Raw genomic sequence first — 18,589 nt, forward strand, 5'->3', positions numbered from 1 at the left:
CCCCTCTCTCTTCTCCTGGGTCACTCCTGATTCTCGAGTAGCTGAAGCAGAAGAGAAGATTCACTTCCTCGCAGCAGTTTTAAAAAGCTCTTCAGCAGACGAGGAAAGAAAGGAAATGCTTCTCTTAGGTGTCTGAGTGCAACATGTTTGTTTCCTTTCTACGCATGTGTTCCTTACTCCTGGATCAGTCGTCACGGTAATCGTTGCTGGGTGACACCTGGGTAGGTGAGATGCAATTAGACACGAGGGGTCCAGTTTCACCCTGAGGGCACACGTCTGCAAGCCAGTGTCACATGAGCTCCCAAAGGTCCTTTGCGCTCTCCTCACCTGTGTGTATACGGCTGTGATTGATCACAAGGGATCTGTCAAGTTGTGAAAAGATCCAAAGTGAGATATTTGTTTTGTCTGATATTAGCAACCATCACTAACCTACACATTAGCGACATATACTTTCCTCTCTGTTCATTTTCAAGACTGGCCACAAGAGTTTTCTGAAAGATAGTATGTAACACGAAAGCAAAGAGTGAGACATCTGATTTGTCTGATGTGTGAACCACAGTAACAAAGTGCATATGAAGCACCTGGATGCATTTCAATGCCACAGCAGCGCATCCCACTACTACGTACATTTATTACGCACCTAATCACCCATATTAATCATCTCTAGGTTTAGCTTGCACTGATTCAGAATGGATCGAGCCCAGGGTTGGCACTAATCCAGTGCTCCCAAAATATTTGGAAACTCAAAAGACACACATACGCACACTGACACAATACATTTTTGCATGAAAAAGGACTGAATTAACTGAAATGTGAACCTGTATTTAAGACAAATGGTTGTCACCATGTGTCCTTGTAAAAGTATCCCCTCCTCTGCAATAACGCAGTGTGATTCACTGGGAGTCTGCACCAGTGAGGACATGTGGAGATGTGGGCGACCTCAGCCAGACAGAGCTGACATGTGATCAGAGGTCATCAGTTAGAATCATGCACATCTTTTACAGAATTATAAGTCAATTATTGACAACCTCTGTGCCTTGCACGCTCAAAAGACATTATATGCCACATGCCCAGTCACTGTACAGGGGGACAGGGGGGACATCTGCATTTGTCATATGCTGCTTTAACTATTTCCAGTGCTGGACCCTTAAGAGTATCCATGAGTCGTTTACTCTTCTCTTCCGGAGAACATTCAGACTCCTCAATCATGAGTTGTGCTTGTTCCTTCCCCTGGTCAGAAGATTCTTCAACTGCTGGTGTGGGCAGCAGGCCAGAAAAGAGATGCAAACGCCGATAACTACCAACCTCAACAGGGGGCTTTTGGACCTTCTCAAAAAGCTCTCCAACTGCTTGCAAAACAGACTCTGTTGCGGAACATAGGGCCAGAACCTGTTAAGGCACGTTTTCCAGTCTTGCAGAGGAGGTGGTGCATCATTCACATAAGACCAGCACGCTATTAAGCTCAAGAGTGAAGGTTCTCCCTCTGACACGCACCCGTCCCAAACATTTAACTGACTGTAAAGTTTCTTCAATCTTGTCAGTCTCAATGTCTTCAGGGACTGCAACATGTTAAGACTGTGCTTCATTAATGCCCATGCCCTGGCACCATCCTTTCAGTTCCATTGCTAACTTGACTCAGTCAATCCTTTTTCATTACTTATACTACCCAAAGAAAACAGCTGGCTTTTGCACAAAAGAAAGAGGGGAAAAAACTAGAAACCCAAAATGAATCCCAGCGGTGCCTACATTTATGTAGTAATTTATGTAAACTAAAAGAAAATGCTTGAGTCTACCTAGTTCCAAGCGGATAGATCTGAATCCATGAACCTGTGGACTTGGTCAGTCTCCGGTTAACTGTCAGTGTCCAGTCCTGGATTGTTTAGCTAGCAAGCCTTAGGAACACTCCTTATAGCACACACGATGAACACAAAGTCCTTGCTAGAAAACTTGTTGCCTCTCTTGTTCTCTGTCGCTCATCTCAGGTCTACCTTATCTTTGTCCCGGTCTCTCTTTTAAACTCCTTTTCCTTCCACAATTGGAATCCAACCAGAATTTTACAACCAATCAGCACTCACTCACATGACAACTTTCAATCATTTTGAAAGTGCTGTGGACAGATGAAACTAAGATAAAGTGATTTGTCATAAAGTGATTTGTCACAACCAGGGCTGTAGTGGAGGGTAAACGCACGTAAAACGCCGTTTACGCACCTCTGGAATTTTGGAAATAGCGTTTACGCACCTCTAAAAAGCGTTTACACATCTCAAAGTGGCGTTTACGCATCTCAAAGTTCCCTGCGAAGTAAATTTGGTTTCATTTAAATCACCTAAGACTAAGTTTCGTATTGTTGAACATATAAACACTGTAGTCTGAATAGTTCTCATCTTCGCTGTATTATGCTATGTGACACTCCAATCAGTGCGGCAGCGACACCAATAAAGGATCCAGGAAGTTGTGGATTAGCCTGCCTCCTTTCCGTGTTTTTTCACTGAGGTTTTTTTGTCAGATCAGCAAGGCTAAATAGTTTAAATAGACTAAATAGATAGATTAGTTTTTTAGAGATTGCGCAATCTGAGATGAGGCACAGCTCGTCACTGCCTCACCGCCTCCTGTTAGGCCATAGGCTAGCTCTCAGAAAGGGCCTAGAAATTGACTTCCGTTCCAGTATCCTGGGAAATACTTTTTTTTTTGTTTTTTATCAAGTACAATAGTTAAACTTCTTCCACAAAAAGTTCCACAAGCAGGAATTTTGCAGTTAGTGAGTAAATCGCCTTTTGAAGTTGGAAATGTATGAAAGTATGGACATAAACTCAGCACAAAAAGTAGGGAAACTTACTTTTGTTTGGTAGATTATTTCTTTGCTGTATGAATGCTTCTTGGCAATACATTTTATACCGTTGGAAAACCTCCTTTCTTCCCTTTCCGATGGTGCCACATTTGTAAGGAACAAGCATTCATAGGATGAGCTGCAGAGCTGAGTTTGTGGGTTGCGCCCATGAAAAATGTGCCAGAATAAACTGAAACTAAGGAAATTTGTGTTTGGTAGATTATTTCTTTGTTGTAACAACGCTTCTTGGCAATGAACCATATACCATTGGAAAGCCTGTTTACTCCCCTTTCAAATGGTGCCACATTTGCAAGGAACAAGCATTCGTAGGATGAGCTGCAGAGCTGAGTTTGTGGGTTGCGCCCGGGAAAAGTTTGCCAGTATTAGCTGTTTGGCAAATGTTTCACCAGGCGCAAGAAGCTCACCATGGGGTGTAATTTTTCACATACCACATTTCAGATTAGACTATATAGGCCCCTTAACTGATATTAATACCAGAATATTAAGATAAGTTCCAAATAATTTCATATACCTTCAATGGAATCAAATAAAACATCACGCCCCTGTCTAGGGCTTTTAGGACATGACAAAACGAAAATGAAATGGACGAACAACGGAATAAAAATAATCATTTATTTACAAAAATAGAAAACACACACACCACACACACATGAGAGAGCTGCTGCTCTCTGATCCCACACACACTCACACCACACAAACATACACACTCACACAAAACACACACACACACACGAGAAAGCTGCTGCTCTCTGATCCCTTCCCCTCTGATCCCACACACACACACACACCACACAAACATACACACTCACACACACAAAACACACACACACACACACACATACACACGAGAGAGCTGCTACTCTCTGATCCCCCCCCCACACACACTCACACAAACACACGTACTCTCTCTCACACACACACACACACACAGTGGTTAAATTGGGCCGGGGCTGTCCGGGGCGGAGCCCCGGCACATAAGCTGCCGGGTCTGGAGTTCTGCAAAGCAGATCTGCTGCGCAGCAGCTCCAGCCGATTTTGGCAATCTGCCTAGTCCATTCACAAGCAATGTTGTCCTACTCATTTACAACTTTTCCATTGCAAATCTATGTTGTTTTAAAACACAAATATAAATAATGGTAGGGAAAGGCTGGCCTAGACATCTGGAGCAAGTTTGAGAAGTAGGCATATCGCGCACGAAACTTGCGCAGCAGCTCCTCCTCCGCGATCAGACAACACAACGTCAATCGGTCATCATCAGACATATCGTAGTAGACAGGTGAATGGCGAGGTAAGAGAAACAAAATTAAAGGTGCACGGTATTTTGAAAGAGGTCGATCATCACCAATAGGCTAATATCATTAGATATGGGCTTGCATTTTCATTAAGCAGGAAAAATTAACCTTAGACATGCAGGGATAGCCTGCTACTGGTGTGTCAACTCGCAAGCGCTAGTTAAAAAGAACAATGCTGCTAATTCTAAATGATTTAGCAAGTAGTCTATGCGATCTCCGAATCACATTTCTCATTCCTAGCTGGATGAATTTCAAACTTATTTGTATCAATGAATCAGCTCTTAATGTGTCCTCATCAAACACACTCCAAATCTACAGAGTACATATTAAGCAACATATAAAAAATGCTGGAGTTGTTGGCTGCTTGCTTCACTGCTTGTGGATGGTTGCTCATCATCTGAATCTTCCTCCTGGCTATGCATTGGTCCTTGAACATACACTACACTCAAAAAGTTAGTGATATCTGGCTTTTGGGTGAGTAGTGTATTTTAGCATTGACCCTGTGAATATTTTTTTAGAAAAGTAACCTACTAACAAATACTAATAATTGTATTAATATTGATTGATTCACATCCATATGAATGGATGACATGACAAACAAGTGGTGGAAAATGGAAAGTATTTGTTAGTAGGTTACTTTTCACAAAGTTAACTTTAACGGTGATGTGTTTTTTGTTTAATTTGGCAACTTATTTACTGCATAATCCTCGAAAGATTTGTGAAATTTGCCCCTCCGGATCAGAGCCCCCCTACATAGAAAATCCCAATTTAACCCCTGCACACACACACACACACACTCACACAAAACACACACACACACACACACACACACACACACACACACATGTAATCCAGGTGCAGGGCCAGACTCCCCCATCTCCAACTCCAGCTACAGCTGCGCACCAACCCACCTACAAGACACAGAGCAAAACAGAAAACACATTTGTTACGACCCTGTGGGTCATCCATTGTAATCACAATGTACCACAAATTTGATCATCATAAACGATTAAGCGCTCCAGAATAGCCTACTCACGCTAAAGTGTATCATCATCATCATCATCACTGTCATCACTATCAAGAATGTCCTCTTGACCAGCTGTTTTGGAAGCATTCTGACAGTTCTTACACCAACAAAGGTCAGTACAGTTCAGGTTTGATGATTTGCAGGAACACCGTTTTGTAGCACATTCACCCGTTTTACACTTACAGCTGATCAGCATTAGCACGTCTCTAGGAGGGATGATAGCAGGGGAGTGTTTCCAGTTCACAGTATTCACTGTCCAACATGTGTACAATTGGCAACACGGCGTTGTTCTCTCTCCCTTTCAGCGATATCCACTCTTTTGCGATCTTCCTGAATGTGTCCCATCTTGTTCGAGTTAAAACGCAGGTATTTTCGTCACAATTCTCTAAAATATGCATACAGCAAGCAGGATTTTCCTCTGAACGCAACCGCTTTCGACTAGGCGCCGCCATCTTTGTTTACCAACAGACCGCGACTCACTCACATCACAAAGTAGTAATCGTGATCGCTCATTGGTCGGAACTGGATCAGTGACGCTTCACACTCACGTGAATCATACCGCGGCAGATAAGGTAGTTCGATATTCAGAGTCAAAATGCAAAATAAATACAGGATTTCAGCGTGTGGAAACTTCATGTAAGCAGGATGGTGTAGTACACTTTCAGAATACGTTGAGAGATTTTATTTCCCATAATACTGGAACGGAATGATACAATAGAAAAGCTAGCCTATGGCCTATGTCTGTTTAAACAGGACATGCGCAAATTCAGCAATTGAAATCATGCAGAAAAAAACATTTATAGCACAGATCAGTAGAAAATTATGAATATTTATTTTATTTTATCGTTATTTGTTTTTTGCATGTACAGTACATTTTCCCCAGATGCTGCCTGAGAGGTCTGCAACTCTTTAGAGGTGATGTGTTGGTTGGCTTTTACCTGATTTATTCTTCTTTTGGTGCTTCTTTGTGATGGTGTTGATGGGCGTCCACTTCTAGGCAGAGATGCGGTACCTTCCTCCTGATGTCTTCGGATATCTCCTTACCTCTTGGCATTGCTGATCTGTGTGGGTACACCTTGGCACTACAGTAGTTTGGTTTGTTTCCTCTCTCTTTTAATCTGTGATTCTAAGACCAGACATCATCATGTGGTCCCTAGAGGGTAAGAAGATCATCCTGGTGGAACTAACAGTCCCGTGGGAAGAAAACTGTGAGGAGGCGGCAGAGAGAAAGAAAATTAAGTACCAACAACTTGTCCAAGACTGCCGGGACAAGGGGTGGTCAACATGGCTGATGACAGTGGAAGTGGGTTGTCGAGGATTCCCAGCTCAATCAGCTTGGAATCTGATGAAAAGGGTTGGGCTAAGAGGCCACGTGAGAAAAACAGCTGTTCGTCGGTTGGGAGAAGCGGCAGAGAGAGCCTCCTGTTGGCTCTGGCATAAGAGAGAGGACACTAGCTGGAAGCTTGGAGGAGGAGGGCAGTGACTTGGCCAATCACTGCTGACCCGCCAACTGGAGAGTGTTGTGGGTAAGGGTCGAAACACTCTGAGAAGGTTGGACCACCTAACGACCCCTCCTCCAGGCCAAGAAATGGATTAGTAATATCATCTTTGATGTATTATAAAACTGAAAACTGTTGCCCAACCCTTTTCCTAATGATGTCTCATTTGATTGGTTTGCTTAATTGACTAAATAAGAACCCAACTGTAATTCACCAAATCTGTTACCTACTTGACTTCACCAATGCAGCTGGGCAGGCCCGGTTCTGAAGGGGTAGCAACGGGAGCAATTGCACCCGGGCCCGTGTAGAGGGGGGCCCGTTCTCTTTGATCCTTTCTGATATACCGAGTGTGTCTCTAACAGCACAAGTTGACCCTGTGGCCTGTGCAACGCAATCTCCCTTTTGGCTGTTAGCGATTTTTTTTTTTTTAAATGTATCAAAACACATGTATCACACCCCCCTCCCCCCGTGGGAAAATCGCGACGTAGACTGGTTAGTTAGACGCGAGCCTCGCAGCCTGCATTCTATCAACGAATGTTACGAGATGAGGTTACTAAAATATTCTGCATGTCTACTCAGTTTAAGAAGTGCTTCCCAAGTAAAGGTTTGAAAAGAACTTCAAGCTTCAGACTTTCTGTTGGGGAAGCTGTTATCTATCTGCAGAGCAAATGTCAGGCTCATACAAAAAACAGCTTTCTATCTGCCAAGCAAATGACAACACGCGCAACCTTTGGGAGCATGAACTGCACTGAGTTTTTGCGCAACAATTAACCCCAACCTGAAGCAAGCAGCCCTTTAGTAGGCTAAAATGTCGGGACACAAATCCGGTTCGCTAAAGAGAAAGGAAAGTAAACGGAGGAGCGAAGGTACAAAAAAGGAGGCAGAAAATGCGAATGTATACATCTTGGCTGAGTAGGCCTAGTACACAAACGGAAGAGGATACGGGCCCTGAGACTATGGAGGACCGAAAGTGCCAAAATTCAATAAATAAATACATCATCAATAATTATTTAAATGTGTCATTAATTAATTTAAATTGGAATTAAATACTTAAATGTGTCATTAATGTATTTAATACAATTCATTTTATGTTAAAAAAAACGTATTTAATTATTTCACTATTTAATTAATTATGTCATGGTCCTGTGTTGCAGCGCATCAATAATTTATTTTATCTGTCAAACTCACCCATCAAAGTCAGTGGGCGGATTCCTAATACCTGATTGGTTACCCTGCACATCAAGTCAAGGCTTATGGATTCCAGAAATGTGGATTGACGCAGGCCTCATTCCTAAACACTGGGTGTCAAACTAAACTTTTTCTTAGACGCTAAAAATCCAGAGCGTGCAAGGTTTCGATTTCTACTTCAAGTTCAACCTCAACTTAACACGTACGACCTCCTGTAAAGGTAAGTGCTATCTTCTGCTATCTTATGTTTTGCAGTTAACTTAGAACTGTTGTTACATAGGCAAAGTGTAGGGCTAGCCTACTGTTATTAGCGACGGTTGGCCTAAAACGTAATGCCATTTGCTACGGTTGATTGACAGGGACGGGAATGTATTTGTTTTCTCCTCTTTTACCCGGACGCATTTAGGTCTCGAAAAGAGGAAATGTCCGTGTAAAAGAGGACGTCTGCCTTAGTGCCTTGTCTTGTGTTTCAGTTGCTTGATGTTTGACTGTGTTATGAATGTTGTTGACTTGCTAGTTTGTCATAAACAGCTGCTAGCAAGTAGCCGCTAGCAAGACATGTTATTGTGATAGCCATGTTGGCTAGGTTGCAAACAACTTCCCTAACAAAGTCAAACATCACAAAGTTCATTGTCAACATTAAAATCGCTATACATGCTACATAACCTACAATTTCACTTATGTGGGCCTATATGATCATGAGGTCAGAATGCACACAAAAGTGTACCAAATAATACACACTTGATGCAATAGGCTACATGCTGTTGGAGCCTGAGGGTGGATCTTGAGCTAATTCTTTTACTTTTAGTGAAGGAAAAATAACATGAATGTGAATGAATTTTACATCTGTCAAATATGTAATTCGTACTTATGGAAATAACTATGTAGTCATATCATGTCAGATACGGACACTAGGTCTACATAGCCCTGTATAATCAATGCAATGATGTCACCAAGTAGTTTTAAATAATATCTTGCTGTAGGCTAATACTGATTCGAATGCCATTTGTTAAGTGTTCAAAAAGCTGGAACAAGCTGGTAAAAAAGGGAACCTTACAGATGTTTTTTAAATTACTATCATAGATAAATATACCAGTAGCCTATCGCATCGTATTTGTGGTATTGTATTGTGGTATCGTATTGTAAGTATAGGGTTTGGTGTTATTTTGGCAGGTATAGTATCGAAGTCATAATTTTGGTATCGTGACAACCCTAGTGTCAACCATATACTTCATCAGTTTCAGTGACATTGCGTTTTTGGTATGGTGCAGATTGGCATTTTGTAAATGTCTGCTAAATTAATTAATGTGTGTTTCTTTTTTCCTTCAGGTTTACCTACAGAGAGGCAAAACTGGGAACCATAGCAACATCCATACATCCATCATCCAACGTACATTTGTAGTTCCACGTTGGTGGTATGAACTGCCTAGCACTACCAGAGCAGGGGTTCAGATGTCATGCCTTATTTGAAAAAAAGGATGTTCTGTAAGGCACTGCCGTTGTAACACAGCTCTGCACCATGAACTTCATGGCATCTCTTACTTAAATACATTTTACATAAGGAATAGAAAAAAAAGTGCAGAAATGTAACTACTGTAAGTGCAAGTTAAGTAGTACACTAGTAAATGTGATCCATGGACCCACACCTGGCAAACTAAGCACCGGAGCAGCCAACCCAAAGCAGATCAGGACATGCCATGCCCCCCACTTTACGCCGCTCTTCCCCCTCACTATGGCTCCCTTGAAGTATCCCTTAGAACAGGCATGCAATTGTTAATATATTTACTACACATTTGTTTACATATCCACTACAAACATCCAACCTAAACTGACATGTTAAAGAAGGGATCCTTGGAACTGGGGTACTCTTTTTCATTTATTTATTTGAGCTGAACAACTGGTCAGGAGCTACCATGCTTAATGTTTCAGCCATAGTGAGGTTACGGCTGCGATATAAATGGTACACTGCTTTACGGTGTCCTCGACATCGCCCACACTGAGGAGTGTAAGTGGCAGAGACTAGGCTGCATAGGTAAATGTCCCTATGATCCTGATTTTCATTAGAATATTATGTCTGGTCCACTGTTTTAATATTGTCGTCTCCCAAAACTATGACACACCATGCATGCTCTACCTCCAAATGATGATACTGATCTCACTTCTATTGAATACTAAGATATTAATTTATATTCATTGATGTTTGCATTATCATTCATGAAGAATGACCTTTTGTATTTCATTTGATAGCTATATGAATGTTCAGAAAGGGTACGGGGTGGTAGTAGAGTAGTTCAGTAAGAGGATGACGGTAGTGCCAAGGATTATTGTTGTTTCATATTGACTGACCTCAGCATACAGAGACCCTCCACCTGAAGACTGGCACCTATCTTCCTGCAATCACCCCAATGGCTTACATTGAAATAAAAGATAAAACAACCCTGTACACTGTCATTGTTCTGCAATGTTTCTATGTGTATTTGTTAAATGTAATTTATGAAACCGAGGTGGTGAGTTTTAGGTTTTAGGCAGGTGTGAAAAAATGCGGTAAATCATAGACTGCCTGGAATTACATGACAAAACAGAAAGATTTGAGGAAGCCTGCATCGACAGAACATCTGTGGTTAGTTCTCCAAGATGCTTGGGACAACCTGCCAGCGGAGTTCCTTTTAAAAACTGCAAGTGTACCTAGAATCATTGATGCTGTTTTGAAGGCAAAGGGTGGTCACTCCAAATATTGATTTGATTTGATTTAGATGTATCTTCTGTCCATTCACTGTATGCTAATTGATGGAAATTAACTGTTAACACCTCCATTTTAAAAGTATTCTTAGGTTACAGCATTTTTTTCCCACCTGCCTACAACTTTTGCACAGTAGCCTACTGTATAACAGAGACAGTTTAATTATCAAAAATGTATTTGAATAAAATTATATTGGAGAAAGTATTGAAAGCAAACGTGCTGTAATAATCAGAGGTAATAGTTGGCCAAGCGTTACATTCACTCACGTAAAAACACGTTAGTAACATTTTCTTAATCTACCAACCGATGTATTTATCAAGTGAGTTATTAGCTACCGCTGTATTCAAAATCAGGTTTGGTTAAAGGTATGAGTCTTGTAGCTACAGACTTCAGTCGCTAAGTATCGTGAATATGTCTCTCCAGGCACTTCAGACTAAAGCAGTGGATCAGACTAGATCAGCGTTAGCCCCGCCCACTAACTTTGATGGGTGAGTTTGACAGATAAAATAAATTATTGATGCGCTGCAACACAGGACCATGACATAATTAATTAAATAGTGAAATAATTAAATATGTTTTTTTACACAAAATGAATTGCTATTTAATTAATGAATGACACATTTAATAAAACATTTATGTATTTAATTCCCATTTTAATTAATTAATGACACATTTAAATAATTATTGATGGTGTATTTATTTATTGAATTGTGGCACTTTCAGTCCTCCATATGAGACAGATGTTGGCGCATCCACTAGACTGTCTGCGTTGGCTGTGTTGTCCATCGAAAACCGCACGGCAAGACAAGTGGATTACAGTGACATAATCGCAAGATTTGCTGCGGCCAAGACACGACGCATACAGTTTTAAGGTAGGGCAATGTGGAATCAAGACAGTCCGCTGCGGCTGCATGCTTTCAGTTCAGTTGTGTTGATGTTGTTTAATTGATCGGATTTAGACTAGGTTTTTTTTGTTTGCGGGGGGGGGGGGGGGGGGGAGGTCTGGCTGTGCGATGTTGCACCCGGGCCCAGAATAGCGCCGGACCGGGCCTGCAGCTGGGGGTTCACTTACTTTGGCAAATACACTTATTCCATGTTTCATGTAGTTTTTTGGCTACTCACACAATTCCCTCTGAACAAGCACATGCAATTGATAAACATTAACCTGACATTTAATTAATGGAAAATTGGTGATGGAAAAAATTGAAAAAATATGGTAAAATAACAAAAAACTCCTAACTGCTCAAGGGGTTCACATACTTTCAAGCGGCAATGTAAATACAGTTTTATGCAAAAGTTTGGGCACCCTCTGAGGTTCCATGTGAATTTGCTCTGTCTTTTTATTTAACATAGCTAATTGCTAGGTGTGCTTCTTCTTCATTCTCTGTTGGAAAGTAGCAACATGGGAACCCTAAAAAGAACTCTCTAATGACCAAAAAACTAAGATGATTTGTCGATATGAATTAGGAGAGGGATGTCAAACGTTATCAAAAAGGTTTGAGGTGTCTGTCTCCACAGTCAGACATGTAGTAAGAAAATGGAAGGCCACAGGAACAGTCCTTGTGAAGGAAAGATGTGGTAGGCCAAGAAAAATGTATGAAAGGCAAAGATGAAGAATGGTTAGAATAGTCACAAACCACAGACCACCTCTAAGAGCTCCAAGAACACCTTGCTGCTGATGGTGTCATTGTACATAGTTCCACAGTCCAGCGCACTTTGCACAAGGACAGCTCAATGGAAGGGTAATGCATAACAAGCCTTTTCTGCATACTCACCACAAGCAGAGTCGCTTGAAGTATGCAAAGGCCCATCTGGACAAGCCAGAATAACTTGGAAAGTGCTGTGGACAGATTAAACTAGGATAAAGTGATTTGGTCACAACCACAAGCATCAGGGAAAAATAACTTGCTGCCTACTGTAAAATTTGGTGTAGTGTCATGCTATGGGGCTGTGTGGCTAGCACAGGTACTGAAAAACGTATCAAAGTTGAGGGATGCATGCATTCCACCCAGTATTAGCAGATTCCTGGGAACAATGTTCAAGACTTAGTCAGGAAGCTGAAGTTACTCTGGGGTTGGTTGTTTCAGCAGGACAACGATCCAAAGCATTGTTCAAAATCTACAAAAGAATTCATGCAGAGGAACAGATACAATGTTCTAGAATGACCATCCCAGTCCCCAGACTTGAATATCATCGAAAATGTATGGAATGATCTGAAGCGAGCTGTCCACACTCAGCAGCCATCAACCTGACTCAACTGGAGACATTCTGTAAGGAGGAATGATCCAAAATACCTGCAGCCAGAATTCAGGGACTTATCAGTGGCAATAAGAAGTATCTTCAGGCTTTTTTTCAGCAAAGGGAAGCTATACCAAATATTGATGTGATTATTCCACTGGGTTGCCCACATTTTTGCACATATCTGTTATTGTTATGATGCACACTGCATTGTTTCTGTCGATTCAATAAATGTAATTACAGATCTGAAATTTTACTTTCCCCATAAGGTGTAAATGATGTCCAAATTAAAATGCTGCTTTGAAATAGCAGCAGATTATAATCTGAAATAATGATCAGGGGTTATCAGGTTAATTATCAACGTTTGCATAAAACTGTATATTAGAGAGAAAGTTTAATTTAAAAATAATAATTTTTAACTCTGTTACATTAGTATCTATAAAAGTTTACTGTAAAGAGTATATCATTATGAGAAGGAATGAAATGTGCAGCTACAAGGTAGTCATCACCAAGTAAAGCACTAGCCACATTCACACACCTGACACCACAAAGAGGCATTTACACCTGACCTTTCTGCTTGTTACAAGAAAGCCATCGTTGTGGTTTCATGATGCCACGTCAAAGGTGTGTGCTACACCAATAGGCATCACTAATAAAAGAATATAGATAGCCATAGGCAGGTGATCAGAACAGCACCACCTATACAACATGCATGGTTATTACAGTTCCTGCCAAGCTTAGAACTGGTTCCTGTTTTCTACAGCCAGAAGTGGCTCTGTTGCAGGCCAAAGTGATCCTAATTGAGGGCCACAATACCATCTGTGTACATTTAATCTTTTTACCTTGACAAAAAATATCTTCTTTGAATTTAAACTAAGAAGCTTCTGATTTCCCTCTAACATAGATTATTTTTACCAAACATCTGAGCGGGGCCTGTACCAATTTGTGTTTCTATAACAAGTTTTCCAGAAGTGAAATAAGAAAGTGATGTGCAGTCCAAGTGGTATTTGTCAGCATGCAGTGGTCATCAAAGGCCACTAGATGGCAGGCTGTAACCCACTGTGGTGGGTACTGCATCCAATAATTGGAACGAAAGAAAATTGTGCCTAGCAGGCTGTGAAGAGGTTAACGCGGTCTGTATGTCTATATACCACCGTCACTCTTTATAGGTTGCACAGTCTGAATGTTCGCTTCTTGCACCAACACCGAGTTATTTTCTATGTGATGACTTTTTTTGCTTTTGTAAGCCAATACTTTCAAGATCAGTCAATAAATATTGTTGGTTTTGACTCATATGTTGCCCCTTTCTTTATGTTGTTACTGGACATATCTTGTGTCCTGTTAAGCTATGCTACATCGTACAACATTTGAGTCATGTGAAAAATGAAAGAGTGGGATCATTTAATGCAGAGCCACATCATGTTTGCTTATGAAGGCTCCTGTACTGGATGCAACTTCCTTCCATAGCTTTTCACCTGTAACTTATGCAGGTAGAGGGAAAATATGTATGCAGTGTGCTGCCATCTAGTGGACAAAAAGGTTTTGCTGTATGAGTTAATCAGCTAACAACAAATTGATACTTTTTGCTTAGTGTACCAACTGAATGGGTCGCCTTAATCATTATCAAAAAAATTGATACTAAACCCAAATATATGAACATTTATTAACGTGAATGACCAACAAATGACATTCAGAGAGAAAAATCAGAGACAGATATCCTTTACAGCACAAGATTTATTCACCAATATACATATTCATTTCTCTGCATTGCAGACTGATCTTTATATTGCCTTACACTCTTTTGTACATTTGTTTATTTACACAGATTTAAAATATTCTTTTCTTTTTATGTCCCATTTACAACATCAATAGTACAGTGTTTCACATCTTAGAGTTGCTCTGTTTACAGTCTTAGGATTGGACTTTTACATTTATTTTTAAACATGGACCCATGCAGCAAGACTCTACCGCAACAATGTGGCGACACACAGACCAGAATCAGGACCATGCCTCCAGTGAGTTCATCAGAACCAGAACCTCCCACAGCAAGGCTAGCCAATGCATCTTCAAAGGAAAGTGGCCTAAGCAAACCGGTCCTGATTATCCATCAGACTGAAACACAACACAACCCTGTCCTAGGAACCCCCCTCTTCAACCCGGGGGCAGCACGTGTGAATCTTTACCTTTCCAAAGTGGGGCCTGAGAAGCTTGCATGTCTCACTGGTCACAAGTACGTTCCTCTCTCTCTTCTGTTTCTGTTTTTCCTTATGACTCACGACAGACGCACAGACAACGAAAATGAAAACATTGCATAGAAAACACCTGCGATGTGGAAAAAAGAAGGAAAAGGTTTCTGTTTGGGTTGAAGTTACTGCGTGAGGAGAATCACCATGACTCTCCTGAGGTGTCCCAACGTGTAGATATTTGGTTTGAAATAAAGAGGGGAAAGAAGGGGAGCTTTAAACAGCAGGTGCATAACTGCCTGTCCAGCCTGATACAGCCTTAGGCAAATCTGTTGGATGGGACAAAAACAGACAAACAAAAAACCCTGCAAAGTATATGTGTGTGTGTGTGTGTGTGTGTGTGTGTATGTTTGAAATCAGCATGTCAACAATGGTCACATGACGACAGAGTGGGCTGAGGATTGGATAAAGTGCATCATATGAGGACGACGCCCACACTCACAACATCACATGACACCAATCAAAACAAGAACAAGAAACAGACAATTGAGACACATCAACTCTGACTAGACAGACAAACACACACACACACACACACACACACACACACACACACACACACTCTCTAGCTGTTTGGTCTGACTGTACACATTTTCACTTCCTACACCAGCAGTATATAGATGACACCAACTCTGACTAGACACACACACACAAAAACACACACACACACACACACACACACACACACACACACACACACAGCTCTCTCTCTCTCTCTCTCTCTCTCTCTAGCTGTTTGGTCTGTAATGAAGATATGACCCTCTTCACAAACAGGACAGGCATGAGCCTGAAGGGGGGCTTCAGCGCCGTATAACAGGCAACCACGGCCACCAGGGGGCAGATGTCCTTGACCCTGAAACAGCAGTTTGACAGGGAGGAATAGGGAAATGCTTATAAACCCAAAACTGCATATACCTGAACCACCAGGTGCATGATGATCCAAGCGGTCATACATTAAGGGAATGCTGTGCTGCATAAGCTTGGTTCTGCTCCCCGAATAGAACAGGACACGGACTTCTGGTAAAATACTCAAATTGGGGGCATACTTGTGGAGATTTGTGGAGGTATATAATACATCTTTCCGAAATGGTCAAACCTAAAGTCAGTGGGAGAAAGTCCAACAGACTGTAGCACTTAATGCCACCATCTATGTCTCAGTCTCCTCAGCCTCCTCGCGAGAGCACAACAAACACCACATACAAATAATAAAATACAAGGTTACAGCATTTACACTATATTTCAGTCACATGAAGGCTCGTGTTCATTCTGAAAACATGGGACACACAGACACACACAGTGTATGTGTGTGAGAATTACCCATGACGTCATGAAATGACAAGACAGTGTTGTTTGAAATTATGCCTAGACGGAAGCAGCTACTCTTGGCCAGCTCCTTACGATTCTTAAGAAACCCCATTCACCTCTCTGAAATAAACGAAACTTAAGACAAGCTTGAATTCGACCTACAGCTTTAAGACACAAGCACGGGGCGAGTCTTCTCTAGGAGGGCCTTGTGCTTTGGCACGTTTGGCAAAAATAAGACATTACAGAGAAACTGCAGGTCAGTAAGCGCTCGAGACTCGACATTACTCTGAGCACAGAGAGGCTGTGGACAGGAGTCCAACCCTGAACCAATCCACATTCCATAAGACACCCATTCCACACAGAGAAACATTACCAGCGATATTAATATATATACATCCATTCAACCCCTCTGTGTGGGACATTTCACAGACAAAAGGAAACACTACAAGAGCCATATGGGAAAGCAACTAGCAATTTCCAAAACATATATATATTTAAATAAAAGAGTAACGCATATAAAACTGGATCTCGGCCAAATGTGAAGTAAAACTCCTTTATCTTGGACAAAATTAAAATGACAATCTCTAAGAAGCCCAAGTAGGCCTATTGAAGGCCATGCTTAATCACCCACTACTGGTCCCATACTGGCTACTATTTCAACAACCAACCCTGGGATTTCCTGCACTCTGGACTAGGGCTAAGTGATGTGTAGGGTGACACTCTAGGTCTTCCTGGGCTTGGTAGGGTCACCTAGGGGGCTTTCCTCACACCCCCCCCCCCCCCAAACTGGGTGACAGATTGACCGACTGAGCACATTTAGCTGCTGGAGATTCTGTGTTGTGAGTGTCCGGTAAAGAGTGGCAGACAGCGAAGAAGATGAGGTAGAACAACGGATGCTTGGGAGTCATCAGGTGAAACTGGTCTCCAAACACTGGATGATTGCTTATCTCACTAAAGAGCACATGAGCACACACAGGCCACAAGACAAGAAAAAATAAAAGTCAATGTTCCATAGACAGGTACACACACACACACAAATACAGTGTCCGCCGATAGAACCAACAAACACAAGACTGACAGTGTTACCATATTGTTTCATGACAACAGGACAGCAAACATGTCTTAAACATGTAGCGCAACCAGCATTCTCTGAGAGCCCCAAAACAGCTACAGTACTGAGTCTTTCAATAGAGTACACACCTGACTACACGTTTGAGTACGCACGTCTGAGTACACGCTTGAGTACGCACACCTGACTACACGTCTGAGTACACGCTTGAGTACGCACACCTGACTACACGTCTGAGTACACGCTTGAGTACGCACAACTGACTACACGTCTGAGTACACGCTTGAGTACGCACAACTGACTACACGCACCCAGTGTTCAGTCACACTTGCACACTGGCAACAGAGAACATACAAAAATCATTGGCTTTCTTCTTTCACGTTTCGCAACACAGATATTCTACACAAGGACCCGCGATCTAGGAATTGCAGACTGCACAGGCGATTCAAGTCCACAAGCCGATAAAACCAGATCTCCCATGGTGATGGAAAAAAAAATATTAATTAAAGTTTGTTGACAAGTGTAAAATTTCAGTTTTTATCTGTCTAGTCGGTGTCTGATGTAAGCTAATTCCCAAAGCGAAACAGAAAACAAATATTCAAAATATAGTCTTTAAGATGTTAAGGATGTCAAGGCTCCAATGTGTGCTAGTCCGGCTGTTCCCGGCAAAAATCAAACATTTAACAAAAACAACAGTTGATAGATTGCACGTCACCTACGGATCAACAGGTAGGCATGAGACGCTACAGTGATTCATTATATCAGATGAACAAACAGTAACTCTTATTGCTGATTCGCTTACAAAATATAGACTATGTGAGTGGAACAGTAACTGAATTCTTTCTGAAAATATTACATCCAGAAACCACAGTAGTTTCCCATGGCTGAGCACAGCGTCATCTCTTTATTCTCTTCTGAGGGTCTCTTTTTTTGTCTGTAGACACGGAATGCTGAGTTTGGTCCGAGGACGTCGGGTGGCTCCGTCCTGCGGACAAGACTAGGTAGAGTAGGTACCCTAGGGGGCGCTCCAGTGCCAGGATGGCTTTCCTCAGTGTTGTGTTTACACAGGCCTCCACCAGAGGGCAGCATTAGGCACAAAGCCATTTTTCTTTTTTTTAGATGTATAAGGGACCTGAGGCC

The sequence above is a fragment of the Sprattus sprattus genome, assembly GCF_963457725.1.
Source record: "Sprattus sprattus genome assembly, chromosome: 5".
Lineage (NCBI taxonomy): Eukaryota > Metazoa > Chordata > Actinopteri > Clupeiformes > Clupeidae > Sprattus > Sprattus sprattus.